General features: G+C 38.1%; 1 long non-coding RNA gene across 1 annotated transcript; it reads right to left on the bottom strand.

Annotated features, from left to right (window-relative positions):
* Nucleotides 1-7,806: 7,806 nt before the first annotated feature.
* LOC120747423 lies at nucleotides 7,807-21,148 on the bottom strand. The gene is made up of 3 exons (XR_005699116.1): nucleotides 20,798-21,148; nucleotides 14,672-14,676; nucleotides 7,807-7,817 (listed from the first exon to the last, which is right to left on the bottom strand). It is a non-coding gene; the product is annotated as an uncharacterized LOC120747423 (long non-coding RNA).
* Nucleotides 21,149-21,591: the final 443 nt, after the last annotated feature.

Below are 21,591 nucleotides of genomic sequence, written 5' to 3'. Positions count from 1 at the left end.
TGTATAGTTAACAGAAAAAAAACCCCCCAGAAAAGATACCCCCTCACTATGCCACAAATTCTGTTAGGCAGGCCCCATCCTGCAAACTGAAAGGATTCCTTGTTACTGCACTTATCATTTTATCTTTTGGGGTAAGTATCTCCTATTTGTCCTGGATAAATATGAACTGATACTAATAATTTTAATGAGTTTATAATAGTTTCTAATTGCACAAGTAAACACAAATTCTTGCTAGGCTTTTTTTAATTATTTGTTTTATTTCCTGCAGTTGCCATTTATGCATGTTTACCATATATGCAAAGTATATTACAATTGACATTGATTAGACATAGTTGGGTGATCATGGGTAGTCGTTTATTAAAGTGGTCATTTGAAACACTTATGTTATTTTGTACATATCATACAAATCATTTTGCAAGACATATCATGAGGAAAAAGTGCACTACTGAAGTGACTTCAGTCAAATATGAAAGTAATTAAACCATTAGCCACCCCCAAAAGAAAAGTGCAAAACATTTCATTGTAAAACAATACTTTGTCTATAGAAGCTCAATTATATACAAGCAAAATAGTGTGATGACACTTAGAGCAGTGAAAATGAGCTCTTCATCATTTGGAGTTTTGAAGTAGGTTCTCCAATTTGAATGTTTTAGAAAGTGTAAATACTGTGAACATGAAGTTAGCAAATAAGCCTGTGAAAGCACAACATTTACGGGAGGAGGAATAAGGACAGAGAAGTTTATAGATGCTATTTACACTTTTGTTTTACATTAAAGGGATGTATTTGAAACACTCTAAAAGTTTCAAAACTTGCAAGAGGGATTCAATGGATGTTGGAAGTGTGATAAAATCTTATATTCAGTATGAAGCCCTCTAAAAAAGCTCCTGAAAGATCCTTTGAGCCATCATTGTACGTCATCAAAGAAAGCCCTGAATGCTGGCTCATTAGAGAGGCTTTCATTAAAAAAGATGGCTGGGTCTCTGATCTACACTCCTTGTATTGTCCCAGTAGCAAAAAAGACACAGGTTTTCAAAATGTTTCAGCAATTCAGACACACTGGGTATAGCCCTCATATGTTCAAAACGGGGGGGGAACGTGTCACTAAGTGAGCTTGCATGTAGAGAAAAGTAAACGTTAAATACTATAGGCAGATTTATTGTGTATATTTCATCCAGTGATAACCCACTAAACAAGGAGTGACTCAAACAGTTTAAGGCCAGAGATCAGCTGGTTGGTTGTTTCCTCAGACTACTGACAACCTTTGGAGTTGGAAGCTGCACTCTTTGGCCAATCACATGCATGAACTGAGCTAGTAATCACTTCAGCCCTTGGGGAGCCCAATTCTGCCTTATAACCACAGGCTAGCTTATCCTGCCCTGTGCACAGAAAGAGAAAGGAAAGAGAGATCCATTTAAATGTTCAGTTGAATTGACAGACGTAATCACAAAGAATGACGGTCTCACACGGAAGTATTCACCAGAATTTTAGCTGCATGACATGCCTGCACACAGAAAAGGCAAGACAGCCTTTGCTGCTTAGTTAGACGAGAGTGAAGACACAATCAAACACACCTGCCTTAAATCAATACCCAAGCACAGCACTTCACTCACAGCAAATGTACAACTCCTCTACACACAAAATCGCTCCCAAATCAGTCAATGTGAGGTTGACTTAGTTTACAGGTGATGTAGCTCTATCATATTACACTATTACATTACATGTTTTTAGTTTTTTTAATGCTATCATTTTAATACAGTTGGTTAACTTTCTTTCTTTTCCATAGTCTAAATTGATTAAATTTAGACCGTTACAGGAATTAACCCAGATTGTGATAGCTGGACCCATTGTGTATCTGTTGCTCATGCAACATGTGTTTGATTTCAACCACTTGGCATGCTTGTCAGGTGTGATTAATTAATAAATGCACGTGCAGCATTTTTTAATCTACTTCCTATCCAACATAACCCACAATCACAAAGAGAGTGCAACAGTAGATGCAATTTGTAATGGGGGAAAAAAAAGAGATTTGTTTCAATTATTTCTCGGGAATTTTTCCAATAAAACCTTCAAACTCTTCCATCACAAAATATTTCCTCAACCAAGCCATGTAAGCAGCCTCATTTTGTGTCTCTCTTGGCTGTCAAATTGACAACAAAAGGAAGAAACTAAAATCCTGCAACACTGACAACGCTCACTGGTGTATTAAACTCTTAGCATTTTCTAAAAAGCTTGATTTTTTTTTTTTTTTCCTTTCTCTTGTAGTAGGGACCATGGCAGGTGGCATCTGGCAAGCTCAATATTGATCAGGATAAATAGACGAAAGGTTAAACTTGCAAGTATAAAACATTATCAGTAACAAAGACTTCATGGTTTTTAGAATTCTTATATCATCCCGTTTTGTCACATTTTGCATGAAAAAGTGTATGGAATTTGTAGAGTTGTTATACTAATTTTTGTAAAAAGACAAAACCTGTTTAGTTATGGATTAAAGGCAGGTAAGATAAATTGAGAAATGCCCAGATACCATAATGTGCCAAAACTTTCAGTTAATTAGAAAAGATGGTAGAGCCAGCAATGAGTTTCCACCAACTATGATGTTTGCCCTTGACCTACATTTAACGAAGATTACAAATGTTGCCATAATCACTACAATTATTTTCAATTTGCTATCACACTGTCTCTCCTTGGTGAGTTAGAAAGAAGTCAAGAACAAGACTGCAGAGATTGTCCCCATGAATTTTAAGTGTCATTCCTGGTATTTAGATTACATGAGCAGCAGGTCACCTTTTGCAGTGTTCAGACTTTCTAAAGTCTTTAGCTCATCTGCTGGGAAACTATCATCAGCCTCTGTGGAATATGTATGATTAGGCATGCAATGTCAATTACATCAGTCATCAGTTATGCCACAGTGAACATTAGATCTGCTATGAGTGATGGCGGGGGCATGACCTTCCATTGGTGAGATCTCTTTATTTCTTTTGTTTTTGGGCCAGAGAACAGGGCAAGAGTGCTGGAGGTTTCTGTGTTAGTGAGGCACAATGTCAGGTCCTGTCTGAGCTCCAGGGATAGAAACCAAAGTGGACAGCTGCCGATGTTTGAATGCCCCAGCTCAAAGGAAATAGCTAAGAGACAAACACATAGCTGTCTGCTGACATTAGCATGACTGACAGTCTCACCACCTTTAGAGTCGCATGGACATTAATCTCTAGTTGCAATGCCAGAGAAGAAATGATACTTTGTTTTGTTTTGTTTTTATTTGGCACTATAAAGAACATACCAGACTGTGCTATGTTCTAATAATGCCTTCAATGCCTTGGCACACCAAGGCCATCAGGTTGGTTAGCCATTTGACCCTCTTACAGTTGGTGACAACAGAGCTCACTTACTTCCTTCCAATTCAGCTGAAACAAAAATAGCTAGTGCATTTTCTGCCTGTGTTTTGAATGGCATAAAAAATCTTAGTAAGACTTTCTTGGCTTGCAATCTAAGTACACACCCTGTTGACGTTTTTCAGATGATAGAACCAGTGGTGACCTTTACCTCCCAGCGGCCAATACTTTTGTGGCAGTGTGTGAGACATGACAATGGATGCCGTGCGTACAGTATATGTCTATGATACTAGCAGAATTTGACAGGATGGAAGCATTTGAGTTCCTGTATTGTATATTATGAGAGAAAGTATAGTGAGATTGTTGATTTGAGTTTTTTGTAAAATCATCACACCTAAGCAAATTTAAGTGTACATTTTACTGAAAACTTATTAACATTTGCCTGCAGCACATATATGATACACAGAGCATATTTGCATGTTGTCAGCCACTGTTTTTGGTCTTGAAATTGTGCTGTGGAGGAGAATTTGACATAAATGAAGCTATGTGAAGCAACACATTAGTTCTATAAAATTGCTTTGGTTTATCAAGCCCCGCACCCAAGAAAAATATCTAGCTCTAAGAGAGAGGAAGAGAGTCTTTTCTCTTGAGTAAGTCGTCATTTTAAGTGACTACTTTTTCTTCCTCCCAGAAACTTCAGCTGAGGTTTGCTTTGCTTGCATCATCCATCCAGGCTGTGTAAATACATGGGTATATTGATTGAAAACAGTCACAGTGAGGACTCATCCCTTGATCTTTCTGTCGCTCTCCTATGCAGTATTTCCCCCACCACAGTCAGGTCATTAATCTTCCCGTTATTGGAGAAATGCACTGACATCTCTCCATAAAATGGCACTTAATTTATGCATTATTTATGCCTCATTTATGTGCTCAGGTCCTCCAACTATTTATCAAACGTCCCCTCTTATGTCAAAACATGGAAATTGAGTGCCGTTACTCATGATACTCGCAGCAAACACATCAGTGGACAGGAAGTCACTGGGGAGCTCTGCTCACTGTCACAAGAAAGTCTCATCCAGGCGACTGTATGGCAGCAGGAGATGCTTTTTAGCTAACTGATATCCGCAAGAGGAACATTGCAGCATATGATGCAATCCAGTTCAACGTAGTTGACTACAAAAGACACAGTTTCTCCACTGTGATCATGTTATTGTGCTCTATTTTAGATTCAAGCATGTTTTTTTTTTTCCCTATGTTTCAGAAGATCTTTGAATGCACCGCCTGACTCTTTCAGTACAAACACTTCAACTCTATAAATGATCCATACATGAAGAGACCCTGATGGTGACTGTGAACAGCAGGGCAGTTGCGCACAATAAGCCAGAAGGCAATGTTGCTCTATCTTTACCCTCCCACCTCTGCTATCTTCCCAGAATCACCCTTAGAGCAAGGTGTGTCACGCTTCACAGAGCACCCAGTGCCTTCACCTACACTGCTGCTGTAGCTACGCATCACTAACTAGCAGCTCCATAGGAACTGAACCCTCTGGATAACCTTTGCAACCTTAGCTGTCGCTTCCTCGCTGTATATCAATCCAAGTTCACTTCAACTGAAACATTTCTTTTTTCATAATGCGTTTGTGCTTCCTGGGAAAATACCTTGAAATTAAAGTTTAATATTTTTTAAGGTCAGAGCGATAAATAAATTTTCCTCCATGGTATATCATGGTCATGGTCTGTTTTTTGCATATTTTACATACCATCACAGTGAGAAGCATAGCCTTTTTATTTTCACTACTGCTTTCAGCTTGTGTCCCAAACACCAGCTGAGGGTCCTAAGTCTTCTTGGGGGTCCTTGGGTTTCTTGTTGTAAGGTGTCCTGTCTTGGACTTAGAGCTCAGTTGTTCTACTCAGGCATCTCCATTCTCATATGGAAACCCAGAGGGATGTGGATTGGGGCTTGACAGATCTGAATCACTTTTTTTTAATGGATACTGTTACGTCCCCTGGCTAGTCTAGGGGGTGTGAAAGGACAAACAAAGGTAGATAGTGAAGGAGGAGCCAAAATGGTAATTTTAAAAGGTTTATTTTGTGCCAGAGTTGAAGTTCTGGTGCAGACTGAGAGTTAACTTCAGGGAGAGCCAAGGCCAACATAACAAACAAAACATCACTGATATGAAAATAAAAGAAACTTACCCAATTCCAAAGAAAACAAAATATACAATCTATAGCCATAACCTACCTAACAACACATAAACAGGAGAAAACAGACAGGGTGTCAAAACAAAAGGCAACGCTCCCCTACAGGCAGTCTGAACATGAACACCAAAAAGCACATACAAGTCACAAAGGCATGCAAGCCTGCACAGGTATGGCAAGCCACAGGCTTTAAGTAGTGCTCTGCTGATTAACAATTAGCTGGACTCTGAGCAGCATCCAATCAGGACAGAGGAGGTGGAGCCTAGACAAAACATAAAGAGTTAGTTGAAAGAAGAAATATTCTCCTGGGGGATGTAACAGATACCATTATCAAACACGACAGTGCTTTTTGCACCACAACATTCTACAGTATAGGACACTGATCAGTCATTATTGTTTTATTTAATTATAACATCTGATCTGTAGTCATATGCTTTGGCCATTTGGGTTAAAAGAGGAACTGAGCGGTCAACTGATCAGCACCTGGTGGTAAGTTGGATCAGATGGTACAGAAGGGTGACAGGCCCAAAGCACCTAAACAATTAGTGATGGTGCAAAAGATACAGTGAGGATGCAAACTGACATAAATGAGTCTGAAGGATCCACTGTACCCCTGCTCTTGTGGAGATTGAATGAAACTACAACTACAAGGCTGTTTGTGCCTGTCAAAGTGGCAAACCGCTAATTGGATGCTGTTGTTTTTTTAAATGATGGTTAATTTATCTCAACTTCAAAGTTCTATCAAACCTGCCAACCTTACAATGACAAGGAACACTGGAAGAAGCCATCAGAAGCCATTATAGTGGTAACATTATTTTATATTTTCATTAAATTCATTCTGACTTTAATTTGTTCCTTAATGTCTTTCTTTCAGCTCTGTTGGCTTAGAAATATATCTTATTTGTGTCTACTATGGGTGTGTGTGCGTGTGTGTGTCTATACTTGTTTTTATGTTCATGCTTTTGGTGTTTCTGTTTTGTTGTTCTGGTGGTTTGAAGACAAAGGAAAGAAAAAAACACTAAGCAAATCCCTTAGGAAAAAGTCCACCAAACTGGAGGCATTAACACATGCACATGTTCATCTTTCTTTACTCAAACACAGTAACTTTACACTACTGAGAACCTTTCCTCCTTGAACACACATAATCTTCCACAGACTTGACTTTGATGTCAGGCTTTGACCACACACTCCTCACCAGATCCATAAGGTCCCTTTACAGAAGCAAGAGGTTCAATTTGTCTGTTTTCCCCAAGAGCATGAATCAATGATGAGGAGACTTAACTCAAGCATTGAGGGGGTTCTCTATCAGCAGATGATGCAGCTGCATCTTATATAAACTGTAGCAGATGTGGGAGCACTTACAGCGTTTGCCCAGCATAAAAATGGCATAAAGCAGAGGGTAACAAGGACACAGATGTTTCCTTTTGGAAGAAAAAAACAACAACATGTTTATCATTTTGCTTCACTTATTCCATTACCTATATAGCTTTAATGATTAATATTCATTAGAAGACTGCAGATGTGCATAGGTGTGAAAAGTCCATATAAGGTAATAGTTTAATTTTCATCATCTCTTTCAGTATAGCACTGATCCAGATTAGCCACAGTAAATACAACTTTTGTTCCCAGTTAGCATTAACCTATACATTCAAAAACAACTTACATCTAGAAATATTTGAATGTGCTGAAAAAGGGTAGTGAGCCACATAGACGGTTGATGTGGTCTCTTTCATTATTTTTATATTGATCCAGGAAACACAAGGGATTTTCAGCTGGTGCACTTGCCCTAAGCAAGTGATTTAGAGGATTGAGAGTCCTGAAAAGAGACTGGTCTTAGCTATATAAGTAATTACTATTTAGAACTTTTGATCTCTCTCAATAACATGCAGTAAATAGCATTGTAAAGTGTTACATATATAACCAGCCATTGACATGCCACAATGCCTATATTGACTGATACAACAGTGCATATGGTTGTGTTGTTACAACAGTCTGAAATAATCAGAATGCAATATACATGGTTTTCTTCACATCCACAGTATTACACCTGTCTCGCTTTGAATGCTTGTTGCTTTTATAAGGTATACACTTTTAATAGTCAAACCATGTAACATATGCAATGAAGACCTGCTAAAATTTCAATTTCTGAAACATAATTGAATGCCAGTAAGCTAATGTCAAACGTAGCCTGTGGTCATCCACAACTGTGATACTGAGAACCAAATTATCAAAGCTATAGGTATTTATTGCAGTCTCGTTCTTCTTGTATTGTGCTGGAAATGATCTGCTCTGTTGAATGATAAAGTTTTTAGTACCTTGAGGCTTTTTGTGGTCCAATCTGAAGTCACAAGTTTACAAGAATATATTTGGATCCTCAGAATCTTTGATTTTACCTTAACACTCACCCAGCATTGGTGAGATTATTTCTTGAGTGGTTTAATAGAGAAATATGTTGAACTCTTGGAAAAATATTATACACAATCATTTTCATTCCAGAGATTGGACCAATTTCAGCTAACTCAGAACAGTGATAGGTCACCGGACATGATTAGGATGAAAATGAACAGGGATAGGAACCCATGATGACATAGTTCAAAACAACACAGAACAGTCAAAATTAATAATTAAATAATGTCTCAGCAAATAAGAATGCAGTGGTGCCCATGATGAATCATAGAAGGAGCACTGGCAACAGAAAAGGCCCTTGAGTGTTGGTTTAACCATACATTTATTATAAAGTGTCTCCTTGATGAAAGCAACGAGAAATACGACTAGAGTGAATGTGGTTATACCCTCTGGCCTTGAGCCTGTTTATTAATACACATTACTTTTTAATGTCTTATAGTAAATAATGTATTGGAATTGTGACAATAGGCAACTTGGCCATTACCTGCAAGCTATCAGATTGATGGCAGAGGCCAGTGCAGGCCTTGGCCCCTTAATGACAACATCAAGCTATAAATTAAAGCTTAGATGTTAACCATGACAATTTATAATGCAGGCAACACAAGGGGGATGATTAGAGTGTTGTGCTCAGATTAAAGCGCTGAAATGGTGATTTAGTTTACACTGCTATTAAGCAGCATTTGCAATATGGGATGTCCCAACTCTTCACTTATAGTACCAGATGCCAAGAAAATAGCAAAAAACTGTACTTGACTGATTTTTCTTTCTGCTTTTTTTCCTTATACACTCCTGTGCTGTTGGTTTTGCTGCTCTCTGGGCAACTGCAAATGAATATTTCCCATTTTCCAAGGACTTACACAGAAAACAAATAAATCATGACTCAGCAAACAAAGCAGTTTTCAGTCGTCAGTGACCCAATCAGAAGTACAGAAGAGCATACTTCTGTTTTTCAAAGGGTTTTTAACCACAGATTTATCCACTGTAATCACAACTAAGTCCAGAGTTATAATGTAATGTTGTGCGACAATTGAGACAACCACCTAGATTGTGTATGCCATTGTGTCCCATCAAACATTACATTCAGTGTGGTTTTCTGTTTGTTTGTTTGTTTTTCCAAGGTCAAAAGAACACAAATTTGTTAAGTAGCCACCACTAGCCAGCTTTGGCTCCTTGATTTGTGTCCTCTTTTTTCCCCAGAAGTTAAAATGTTAAGTTTGCAATTTTTAGATTATTGAAAGAAAACAATCTACATGATGTAACTTTATTATGGATATTAAATTGACTTTTTTTGTTTGTGCATTAAATTGTGAAAGTACACAGCAGTCCCTCACAGCTACATAAACTTCTTAGCAGGCAATGTTAGCAATGCTTAGCTTGGTACATATAAATAAAACTTTAATTGTAAAAGATTTTGCTATTTCTTCAACAAATATGTGTATTAAAGATCTAGCTTTTTTGTCTGAAGAATGCTGCTTGAGTTTCTAAGTTCATGTGGAAACTCATGTTTGAATGCATGAGCAGAATACAGTGTGGGTGTGACTGTAAAAAAGGGTGCCAAGTGTAGGCCGGTATCAGCTATGATGTGGAATAATAATGTTAGAGCGAAAGTGAGAGAGAAAAGTTTTTGATACAAAACCTTGAAAATGTTTCAATAACAGAGTGAGAGGAAAAACTGACGCACACCAGCCAAGCGTGGGCTGCCTTGGCATTGAGCACTATAAGCCCAAAAGCAGGCGAGAGACAGAGCAATCTATATGTATGTATTCATACTGTGGGCATCAAGGCAGTCTGGCAGAGGTTGCTGAGAGCATCTGTTCTCAGTGTAATGAGTGTGCCCCCCTCCTCTTACACACTCTTATCATTACTAGTTTTTAATTAAAGACATCCCACCCTGGTTGCTGCTAAGCTGCTGACAGTTAGGTGGGGGTGGGGGGTTGGATGGCACAAACAGGAAGACTAAACATCACAGATAACCAATGTGGGGCAGGGCCAAGCAGAAAGGGGTTGACCACATAGTCTGTGAACATTTTATCATGTAAACCACATGGTGGCAGTGGACCAGTTAAGAGGGAACACCTGAGAGGGGAGGTGGTTTAGAATATAAAGCGAGGTAAACCTGCAAAAACCTCTTGTCTTTTTTTAAGGTTTACAAGGCCGCCTAGTCTATGTTTAATGAATTCTAGGACTGCTTTTGTCAAAACAAATATTTCAATATTAGGGTTCATCTAATGATTTTTCTCACAATTATGTAGGTATTTATAAAAATCAAAACACAACAAAAAAACCTTTCCAACAACTACATTTGTTGTTGTTAAATGTGCTCTGACTAGAAATCAAGTGACTTTCTGCCATGCAGCAATTCTTTTTCGACTGACATTCAGTTTCTTCCAAACTTTAGGATATGCAATTTCACTCCTTTGAGCTGCACAGAGATTTATTTTATTTTATTTATTTTTTTTAGCTTCTAGCCTTTGCTTTGGTTTGCAGTTTTAAACTGCAAGTCAAAGCAAATCCACTTCAAATAAAAATATAACTTGTTCTTTGCATGAATTATATGTGTTTTCTGATTTATTAAATATATTTCCTTAACAAACTGTGTCAGAAAATGATACTAACAGCACTTAGGGCTAACAAGCAAATTATAACTAAATGCAGTCGGCAATGCATTTTAAAAGCTTCTTCTCACAGAGAATCAATCAATATTGGCACTTGTCAATTAGTATTGCTTTAAATTATTCAGCTGTTATTCACAGAAGGCAATTTTCTATTTATGTCTATTAGAAGGAAAACAAAAAGAATCCCAGCCAGCTGTCAGCTGATGATCGTCATTAGATTTAAGACAGCATATGGTTAACCTGGATATATTACCTAAGATTCACTAAGAGCAAATGTTATGATCACCCCAGGCAAAAATTTATGGGAGAAATGTGTGAATCCTGTGGGTTAGAATGGATATATTTACCAGTCTCAGAACCTTGTGGCTCTTTTTATTAATGTCATATAGCTCACGGTTTATATGTATAAAGTCTCCCCTCATACAGGGAGTGCAGAATTATTAGGCAAATGAGTATTTTGTCCACATCATCCTCTTCATGCATGTTGTCTCACTCCAAGCTGTATAGGCTCGAAAGCCTACTACCAATTAAGCATATTAGGTGATGTGCATCTCTGTAATGAGAAGGGGTGTGGTCTAATGACATCAACACCCTATATCAGGTGTGCATAATTATTAGGCAACTTCCTTTCCTTTGGCAAAATGGGTCAAAAGAAGGACTTGACAGGCTCAGAAAAGTCAAAAATAGTGAGATATCTTGCAGAGGGATGCAGCAGTCTCAAAATTGCAAAGCTTCTGAAGCGTGATCATCGAACAATCAAGCGTTTCATTCAAAATAGTCAACAGGGTCGCAAGAAGCGTGTGGAAAAACCAAGGCGCAAAATAACTGCCCATGAACTGAGAAAAGTCAAGCGTGCAGCTGCCAAGATGCCACTTGCCACCAGTTTGGCCATATTTCAGAGCTGCAACATCACTGGAGTGCCCAAAAGCACAAGGTGTGCAATACTCAGAGACATGGCCAAGGTAAGAAAGGCTGAAAGACGACCACCACTGAACAAGACACACAAGCTGAAACGTCAAGACTGGGCCAAGAAATATCTCAAGACTGATTTTTCTAAGGTTTTATGGACTGATGAAATGAGAGTGAGTCTTGATGGGCCAGATGGATGGGCCCGTGGCTGGATTGGTAAAGGGCAGAGAGCTCCAGTCCGACTCAGACGCCAGCAAGGTGGAGGTGGAGTACTGGTTTGGGCTGGTATCATCAAAGATGAGCTTGTGGGGCCTTTTCGGGTTGAGGATGGAGTCAAGCTCAACTCCCAGTCCTACTGCCAGTTTCTGGAAGACACCTTCTTCAAGCAGTGGTACAGGAAGAAGTCTGCATCCTTCAAGAAAAACATGATTTTCATGCAGGACAATGCTCCATCACACGCGTCCAAGTACTCCACAGCGTGGCTGGCAAGAAAGGGTATAAAAGAAGAAAAACTAATGACATGGCCACCTTGTTCACCTGATCTGAACCCCATTGAGAACCTGTGGTCCATCATCAAATGTGAGATTTACAAGGAGGGAAAACAGTACACCTCGCTGAACAGTGTCTGGGAGGCTGTGGTTGCTGCTGCACGCAATGTTGATGGTGAACAGATCAAAACACTGACAGAATCCATGGATGGCAGGCTTTTGAGTGTCCTTGCAAAGAAAGGTGGCTATATTGGTCGCTGATTTGTTTTTGTTTTGTTTTTGAATGTCAGAAATGTATATTTGTGAATGTGGAGATGTTATATTGGTGTCACTGGTAAAAATAAATAATTGAAATGGGTATATATTTGTTTTTTGTTGAGTTGCCTAATAATTATGCACAGTAATAGTCACTTGCACACACAGATATCCCCCTAAAATAGCTAAAACTAAATACTACTTCCAAAAACATTCAGCTTTGATATTAATGAGTTTTTTGGGTTCATTGAGAACATGGTTGTTGTTCAATAATAAAATTATTCCTCAAAAATACAACTTGCCTAATAATTCTACACTCCCTGTACTTACTATTTCATCCAGTCCATGTCATGAGCTTTCATAAGATTATTCTTTTCATGGGCTTGGGTTTGCCCTTTCCTTTAATAGACTCCAAACTAAGGCGCTAGATGAGCCTATATTTCCACTCAAAATGCTATCGTCGCTCTCATTAATTATTTCTACAGCAACCTCAATAATTCATGGTTGTTGTTCAATAATAAAATTATTTCTCAAAAATACAACTTGCCTAATAATTCTGCACTGTATAGCATCCCATTTGGCATGAAACGGAATTGGTACTGTAGGTTGATCAACCTATTTAAAATCAACCCCCTGACCTCTTCAGCACCCCTTCCCATGTGACTCAATGCGCCCTGAGCACAGTTAAAGAGATGCTGAGTCAGGCCAATGCTGGAGGTGATGAATGTTTCTCCATTGATATTGATGTTGTGCACATGATTTACAAGCTCAGTTAACAGGGGAGGTCTGCCATGCAGGGACTCGATGTGAGTGTGTGTGTGTGTGTGTGTCTGTACACGTGTGTGTGTGTGTGTGTGTGTGTGTGTGTGTGTGTGTGTTTGTATGTGTGTTGTAAAAGCAAGCTCAGTTAAGATGCAGCAGAGAGTGAACACAAAGGTTTTTTTGTTTGTTTCTTTGTTTGTTTGTTTTTTGGAATTGAACTTATCAAATCCTTTGGAAGGCACTTTAAGATTATAGTAAAATAGCACACACTGTTTGCAGGTCAGTGAATAACAGCTGTGATGTAGGAATATTTGCAAACGGAAAATCTGTCAGCAGATACTGATCTGACTGACTTTGTGGAGTTGTTTATTGGCTCAAAAATACCATAGCAGTACCATATATACATGTATACATTCTATTCTATATTCTATAAAGAAAATCTTATGCAGCAGGGAAAATCCGCTATGAAAGCCAAAATTAGCAGTTTATATATATATATCTAGGATGGATTAAAGATGCCCACATTATGCCCACTCAGGAAATTTCATGAGTCATACTCATCTTACCGCATACCACAACGCCCACTTGTTTCACTGTTTGGCCTCAGTAGTAACATGCCAAAATATTTAGACAACAACAAACAGAAAAAACATCTGAATTTCTTTTTTTTTGTTTTAGTTTTTCTTGTTTGTTTTTTAAATAGATTTGTTGCAGTTATAATTAAATGGCTTTAAAGCTGTGCATCCCAGCTACTCTCAACTGTATCTCTACTATCAAAAAATGCTTCAAAAAATATACTGACACTGACTGTCTGCTAGATGGTGGTTCAGTCCAGACCTTACAAAATAGGTCCTAGAGTGGGATGTCATGGATCAGTATGGCTCTCACAGAAATCATATATTTTTTCATTAGGTTTAGAAAGGACTTACTGGCTTGGATTTCTGATGGAAGAGTGACTGATGAGTTCTGAGTGGTAGATGGGTGGGTAAACGGGAACCATACAAACACCACATTCCCAATGACAAGCAAAATACATCAAATTTTCACTTAAATTGGGAAACTAGGCATTATGGGTAAGGTCGACTTTTAGGGAACCTTTAGGTAAACACTTGTCACGGTATAAACTCATATGGAAGTCATTACTTTCGTTATATTATTTAGTGTTGCAAAATTAAAACTATTAACCGTACTTTCCTCTTTTAGTAGCAGAAGTAGTAGGTCTTTATCTGCTTTACATAGTCTAGCTGAGTGAGTGGAAAATTTCACATTTTCTTTTATTCTGGAAAAAATAATTTCTTAGGAGGGATCATACTATGGTTGATAGCTTCCAAATGTGTCTGCGACTGTAGGATAATTTGGGTTAATGTTACATAGCTAAATGACTGAAAAGAATATGACTTCTTGATGATCATCTATGAGTTACTCACTATTAGTCAGCAAGCGTTCGTTTTGGGAGGTATCTCCTAAAATTTCCTAAAACAGTTGTAGTCAGAAATGTGCATAAAACAATTAGATTTCTAGATATTTGAAATTATTTTAACATGGCTGCATTTAAATATATACTATTTCAAACACTAGCTAAAATCACTGCTGTATCCCATTACAACTTCATAGAGCCAATAGCATGGCTGTAAGGTCATGGTGTTCAAACAGTACTTGTAAACATTGCTCAAGGTCATAATTCTGGAGTGATTCAGCCCCTCAGCACAGATCCTATGTTTGTTTGCTGTTTTGATATGAGATCGAAAAACGCAGAAACCTCACATTTGATCTCAAACCCCTATCTCAGTAACATAAGTAACAGCTTTACCTCACAAATCTCAAAGGTTTTCTATTTTCTAATATGTCATTTGTCAAATACAAGTTAAATTATACAGTACACCCTCTAAGTCAAGGCAAAAGAGTTATCTGTCTCATGTAGTTAACACTGGGTGTCTCTCTAAGTTACATACCCTCTGCTCAACTGTAATATTACACTTATATGTCTTTCATGTGCAGATTTAATAGCTGTTCTGTGCTTTGCTGCTTTTTTTTAAACAGTTTCACAAAATAATTGATTTGTCGGAACGTACAACTGCTGAGTGCACAGAAGAAATAATATGTGGTAGAAAAGAGAGACAAAAAAGGAGAGAACAGAGAACATATTTTTTGAAATATGATTCTGCAACACACTGAGAGCTTAATTACTTCATTAATTATCCTACCAAGATAAATTGGGGGATATTTAACAAGAAGTCATTTTCAGTTATAATGCACATGCACGAAGGTCAATGGTAGAAGTCATTTTGAATGGAATACATATTCAAATGCAGTGTTTTTTGTGGATGTCTGTAGCCACCAAGCATATTTCCTCAATTTTACGCTGACACAGCAAAAAATATTGAAAAATCAAAAATCAATTTAATCTATACTGTAACTTTGTAAAACAATAAAACTATTTTAAAAATCTCTTTCATTAATAAATTGTGTTTGAATAAAAGTGCAGGCACGAGTGCAGCTGTTTTCACATCTCCATGCATTTGTGGTTCCTGGTGTGCTATATACCATTTTGTAGCGATTAATGTCCCATGTTGATCACAGATGTGCTGGAAATGGTCTTTATGATGCAATTTAACACTTGTGTCCAGAGGGTGTAAACAGCCGACATCACATGCGAGTGAACTAAAATGACCAAAGCCAATAAAGGATGTATTGAGTATATCAAATCTTATAAACAAAATCTTTCATTTTGTCAGTTGAAGAATATTTTTTTGTAAGCCTCTTGAATAAACAATGTCTAATAAAGTTAATGGAATTACTGGAACAACTTATTAACAGCTAGGTCTTTAAAAATAAGTGTATTAAAATAATTCTGATATTTTAACTGATTAAATGTTTAATCATTTACCACACCACACTTTGTATTACACAGTGTGAGACAGATATACAGCTTCTCAATCTTACTGTGACTACCAAGGAAGCCTCATTTTCTGTAACTGCAATACTTGCATTACATGTAAAGTTACAGACACATTTTGTACGCTTACCATTTGAAAAACACAACTTATACAGTTGGAATCATAGTTTTATCATGTCATGATACTAAAGCATTGCTTAATCATCTTTTATATGCTAACTAAATCCTCCCAATTTCTGGTTTTTACATGCAATATTTTCTAGAATGGAAGAAAACAAACCTAATGATCAATTTCTTAAAAAGCACTGAACTGGACTTTAATTTGTTATGAGTCCTACCCGGCACCCATTACCCTGAGTTGGATATGCTGAAGAAGATGGATTGATGGATGGATGGATGGATGGATGGAAAGCAGTTTCAATGCAGATACTGAACCAAACACAGAGTGAAAACTATACAGCAAATGAAAAGCTATAACGGAAAAAACAAAACCCCATAATAGGTTATTAACTGTAGTATTCTGGTCGATTGTGTTGTGATTAATGTCTCCTGCACCTGCATCACTTCCTTATATCCTTTGGGATCAAAACCAAAGGGCATATTGTTTGTTTGTTTTTATACACACACACACACACACACACACACACACACACACACACACACACACACACACACACACACATACATATATATATATATATATATATATATATATATATATATATATATATATATATATATATATATATATATATATATATATATATATATGGTTAGGTTTAGAGAGGTAAACTACTTGGACAGGCTCAAGGAAAGTTATTGTTTTAGAGTACCATTCAACAACAGGACTCAGAGAGCCTGTCTTGAAGAAAGCTTTCCAGAGAAATTGCTCTCATGTGAACAAGACATGTGAGCAGATACAGATAGTGAAACAGGGCCGCAAGATGCCATATGAGGTCTACATGTATTGCAGAATTAAAGATCTGTAAATTATGCTAAAATGGCACCTAGCAACACATTCTAGTTAATGCAGATTTTCATAAACATGTTAATATTAGGTATAGTCTTCATGTTTCCGTTAATATGAAGTTTGGAACACAACATAACAAGTGGATTTTGTGCAAACTGTTATCTTAGGGAATTTCCCCATTTTTTAATTACAGGCATAAGATGAGTGAAAGTGCCGTTCTGTAGTTCTTGTTCTCAGTGTACCATATAATCACTAGTTTCATGATTCAGGTTGATTCAGATGGCTGCCGGATCTGCTATTCACCAGTAATTGTGGTTTTGTTTGATTTGGCATATACCAGCTATCTATGTAAATTTTGAGTAATTGTTCAGCCACTTGAATACTGTTTACTCCCTGCAACAAATCCTATTGTTTGTTGCTATTGTCCAATATGTAGCTCCCTGTTGCTTCTTGTTGTTACCGCTGCAGGATATCGGCAGGATTACTTCTCACTGGCATCTGCACAACTGATGTAACCAGTGATTCATTTTCCTCCCTGGCAATTGACTGACAGTATTTTGCAGTTAGTGGTAAGCAGGGAGCCAGATGGCATCCACGTAGGTTTGTTTGCTAATGGAGACAAAATTAAGCATAATTTACGTTTTGTAGTAGTGGGCTGCAACAATAGAGGGTCCAGATGGAAACTTGGTACAAATTTAGTGTGCAACTTTTCATCATATTTCTGTGTTCTGTGGTGTGATATATAATTCCCCATTTTATTCATTAAAGTAAACAGATTCATATCTCAAATACAAGGAACTCAGGAAAACATAAATAGTTAGAAACTACTTAATCAATTATGTAGTGCAATGACTTGTAATGCCTTGATTTTTAGTCTTTGTTGGTAAAATAGTTATATTTTTTTCTGTACCAAGTGCCTGCATCCCAGCCTTTAATGATCTCAATAAACTCAAATAACTGGACACAAGAACTGAAATGTTCTCTCCCCGTTCATTGGTGTCACTATTTCATAAGATATTATGTTATAATTAATCCACTCTCTGTATGAAGTGTGTAGTAAGTAATAAGGTCCCCTGGGGTTAGATTGGACTACAATGTTAAGACAGTAATCATGAAGTTCAGAAGGTTGTACAGACAAAGGAGAATATGAACATGCAATCAAAGTGCAAGCAGCCAAATCCCAACAAAGTAAAAAGGCAAAAAGTTTGGAAAAAAAAGAGATAAAAATAAAATGGAAACTCTTGAAAACAGGTTCAGAGTATATGCAGGTTCTGTGCATCTGTGCATCTGTGTGTGGTTAATGTGGGTCTGCACACAGGAGTACACCTGTGAGTGAATATCAGGGCTCAAAGCAACAGAAAAACAGTCTTAGGGAAAAAAAATCTAAATTATGAATGCAGGAATGTACAAATGGAGCATGTGGTGTAGTCAGAGTTAATGGAGCCTGCAGACTTTGCTAAATTCCTGCCTGTGGAATTCTTAATTATGTCCATTAATGCCAAGTTGATGCTTCTGTACCCACTGAGATTCTTGGCATGGCCTGCAAAATTATAGAAGTATTCTTTTTGTTTTTTGGCAGTTAAAAAACTAACATAGTGCTTAAAAACATATAAACCATGTTTTATTGTAAAATGTTCTTCCGAACAAGTAAACAGCCAACATACAGTCTTAACACTGAGAAAGTTCAGTGATGATTTCAGAATTTCATCTTGAAACCTCTATCGGTGATATTTCAAACGTGTAACCAATTTGTATAAAAGGAAAAACGAAGCAAAAAAACAAAAAAAAACCCCCCATCTTACTCATATAGAAATACTCTTTTGTTGATCTATTTAAGTCCCTTAATGTCAGTGATTTTGTTTTTGTTTTTTTCTTTCTTGTGTCCTCCCCATTTTTTTGTAATACAAACACACTTTTTGAAATTCCTATTGTGTCAAAATCTAGGTGAAGTCAAAGGTCTGTAAACACTCTTAAACTGACCGTAACACTTAGTTGTACTGTTGAGTGACTGTGAAGGAAAACATCAGCTTGCATATTGTCATGAGGGAAAATAATAACTCACAGTTATCTAGAATTGTGTTTGGTCTTCAGCTCTCTCGTGTAGAACTGTTTGCTTATTAACTGACTGTCAGTATTTTTGTGTGGGAGCACAGTCAAAACTTTTGTGCATTTGTATTATTTAACTGCCTGTTCAAATTTGCACTCAATCTGCATATTCCCTCCTGCCATTGCCTGGTGTAACATGCTTCTACTTTTCTTCCTTTTACCATGCTTTTGGAATGAGTAATGCAGTAGGGTTAGGTTTGAAGATTTTTGCTTTTTCTCTGTATTTTTAATGTCTCATAATAGTTTCAATTTTGTTAGAAGTGACGAACAATGAATAAATCTAATATTATTCATCTGACTGGGCTTTAACAACCCAGAAGCTGCAATTCCAAATATCATCTGTTCCTTGTGTAGTTCATAAATGATATTGTTCATACATTAATGTATAATTGCATTTTAAACATGTTTTCTTAATTACACAAGAAATTCTTCTGTTTTCTACTTCCAAAAATAATGAATAAATAAATCATGAACATAAGTTCCTTGTGTTTTCTCAGAATATAATTTGACTTGTGAGCTTCTTTATGTCCCTCATAAGGCCCTCACTATCATTAAGTGTCATTTGTTCAAAGGCAAGTGCACAGGTAATTGCAAAATGATGTGCCTGCTGTTACTGTTTGCATGAATTTCCTCCAGTGTCCAATGGATCAGAGACAAAATTCTTGCTAAACAACTGCGTCTCAGGCACATTACCTGATCTACTCCTTATTCCCTCTGTGAAAGCTGTGAGGCGATAGTAGTGAAAGAAAAAGAGGCGATGAAACAGTAGATTGTGTCTGTTGGGATAGCAGTGGGATCTACTAACTGTCCTGTTTCTCTGCGTGCAGCTCTTCTTAAAAGCTCCAACTATAATGAGCAAATTAAAAAAAGGACATTTACATCATTCTGGTGCAGCCATTTTCACAGAAAGATGATGCTGAATAAACCGCACAGTGAAATTTGAGTTGGTTGATCTGCTGTTTAAAAGCATGACAAACTTTCTTAGCTGTTGGATAGCTAGTTCCCTTGCTGCACCATTTTATTATCCTTGTTTTAATGCTCTGCACCATTTTATATAGACTCTATATCATGTCTGAAAATGATCTCTAACTTCAGAAGTCTAGGTGTCTGATCTGTGGTTACTGGCTCCATATACTTGTTCACTATTTATTGTTACATTGTTTGTTATTTCTCAGTATTCATCTTTTATCTCACCCCAACTAAGGCCCCTGTCACACAGGCATGAAGCCTGGCAACCTCCAGTTGCTAGTGAGATAAGAGTCGTCTTATTTTCTCTTATCTTAAAGATGTGCATTCCGCTGTGTCATTAGGAGATTGTCACCTGTAGTTTGCATGAAATATTTAGAGTCAGATTCAGAAAAGATCATTTATTGTCTCCTTAGCTAGAAATGTATCTTGAACAAATGGCTGAAATGCATCATATAAGATAACACACATTCAGAAACTCTATCCTTCCATCTTCATCCACTTATCCGGTGTCTGGTTGCAGAGACAGCATCCTAAGCAGAGAAGCCCAGACCTCCCTCTCCCTGGCCACCTCCAGCTTGTCCGGGGGGAACACTACAGCATTCCCAGACCATCCAAAAACTATAGTCTCTTCAGCGTGTCCTGGGTCTGCCCCAGGGCCTCCTCCTGGTGGGACATGTCCTGAACACCTTACCCAGAAGGCACCCTTGTCAGATGCCTGTACAACCTCAACTGGCTCCTTTCGATGTGGAGCAGGGGCTCTACTCTGAGCCGCTCCTGGATGGCCGAACTCCTCACCCTATCACACTATCTCTAAGGCAGATGCCAGCCACCCTTCGGAGGTAGCCCACTTCTGCTGGTTGTCGTTCTTTCAGTCACTACACAAAGCTTATGACAGTGGTTCTTAACCTGGGTTCGATCAAACCCTAGGGGTTCGGTGAGTCGGTCTCAGGGGTTCGGCAGAGCCTCAGCCGTGATATGCACGGCTTATTTTGTGCACCAGTAAAAAACATATGTATGTCTTGAATTTGGAAAAAATCCTATTTTATTTTTCACTAAAGAGGGGTTCAGTGAATGCGCATATGAAACTGGTGGGGTTCGGTACCTCCAACAAGGTTAAGAACCACTGCCTTATGACCATAGGTGAGGATAGGGATTGGTCCAGTTAACCAGTCGATGTTGATCGACTGGTGAATTGAGAGCTTCGCTTTTACAATCAGCTCTCTCTTCACCATGATGGACAGGTACAGCGCTCGGATCACTGCAGCCGAAGCACCAATCCAATCAATCTGTCGATCTCGTGCTCCCTTCTCCTGCTACTCATGAACAAAACACCAAGATACCTAAACTCCTCCACTTGGGGCAGGAACTCATCCCTGACCCAGAGTGGGCATGCCACCCTTTCGCGGCAGAGGACCATGGCCTCTGATTTGGAGATGCTGATTCTCATTCCCACTACTTCACACTCGGCTGAGAACTGTTCCAGTGCAAGCAGGAGGCCATCACCTGACGAAGCCATCACAACCACATCATCTGTGAAAAGCAGAGAAGAGTTTCTGAGACTACCCAAGTAAAAGCCTTCCACCTTGCAGAAGTTCATTGCGAACACATTCAGTGACAAAGAGCAGCCCTGGCGAAGTCCATCACCCACCAGAAACGAGTCTGACTTATTGCCGGCTATGCAGAACAA

This window comes from Simochromis diagramma, unplaced genomic scaffold (genome assembly GCF_900408965.1).
Source record: "Simochromis diagramma unplaced genomic scaffold, fSimDia1.1 OVJJ01000596.1, whole genome shotgun sequence".
Lineage (NCBI taxonomy): Eukaryota > Metazoa > Chordata > Actinopteri > Cichliformes > Cichlidae > Simochromis > Simochromis diagramma.
The sequence above is the reverse complement of the archived record's forward strand: the minus strand, read 5'-3'. Positions and strand labels throughout refer to the sequence as shown.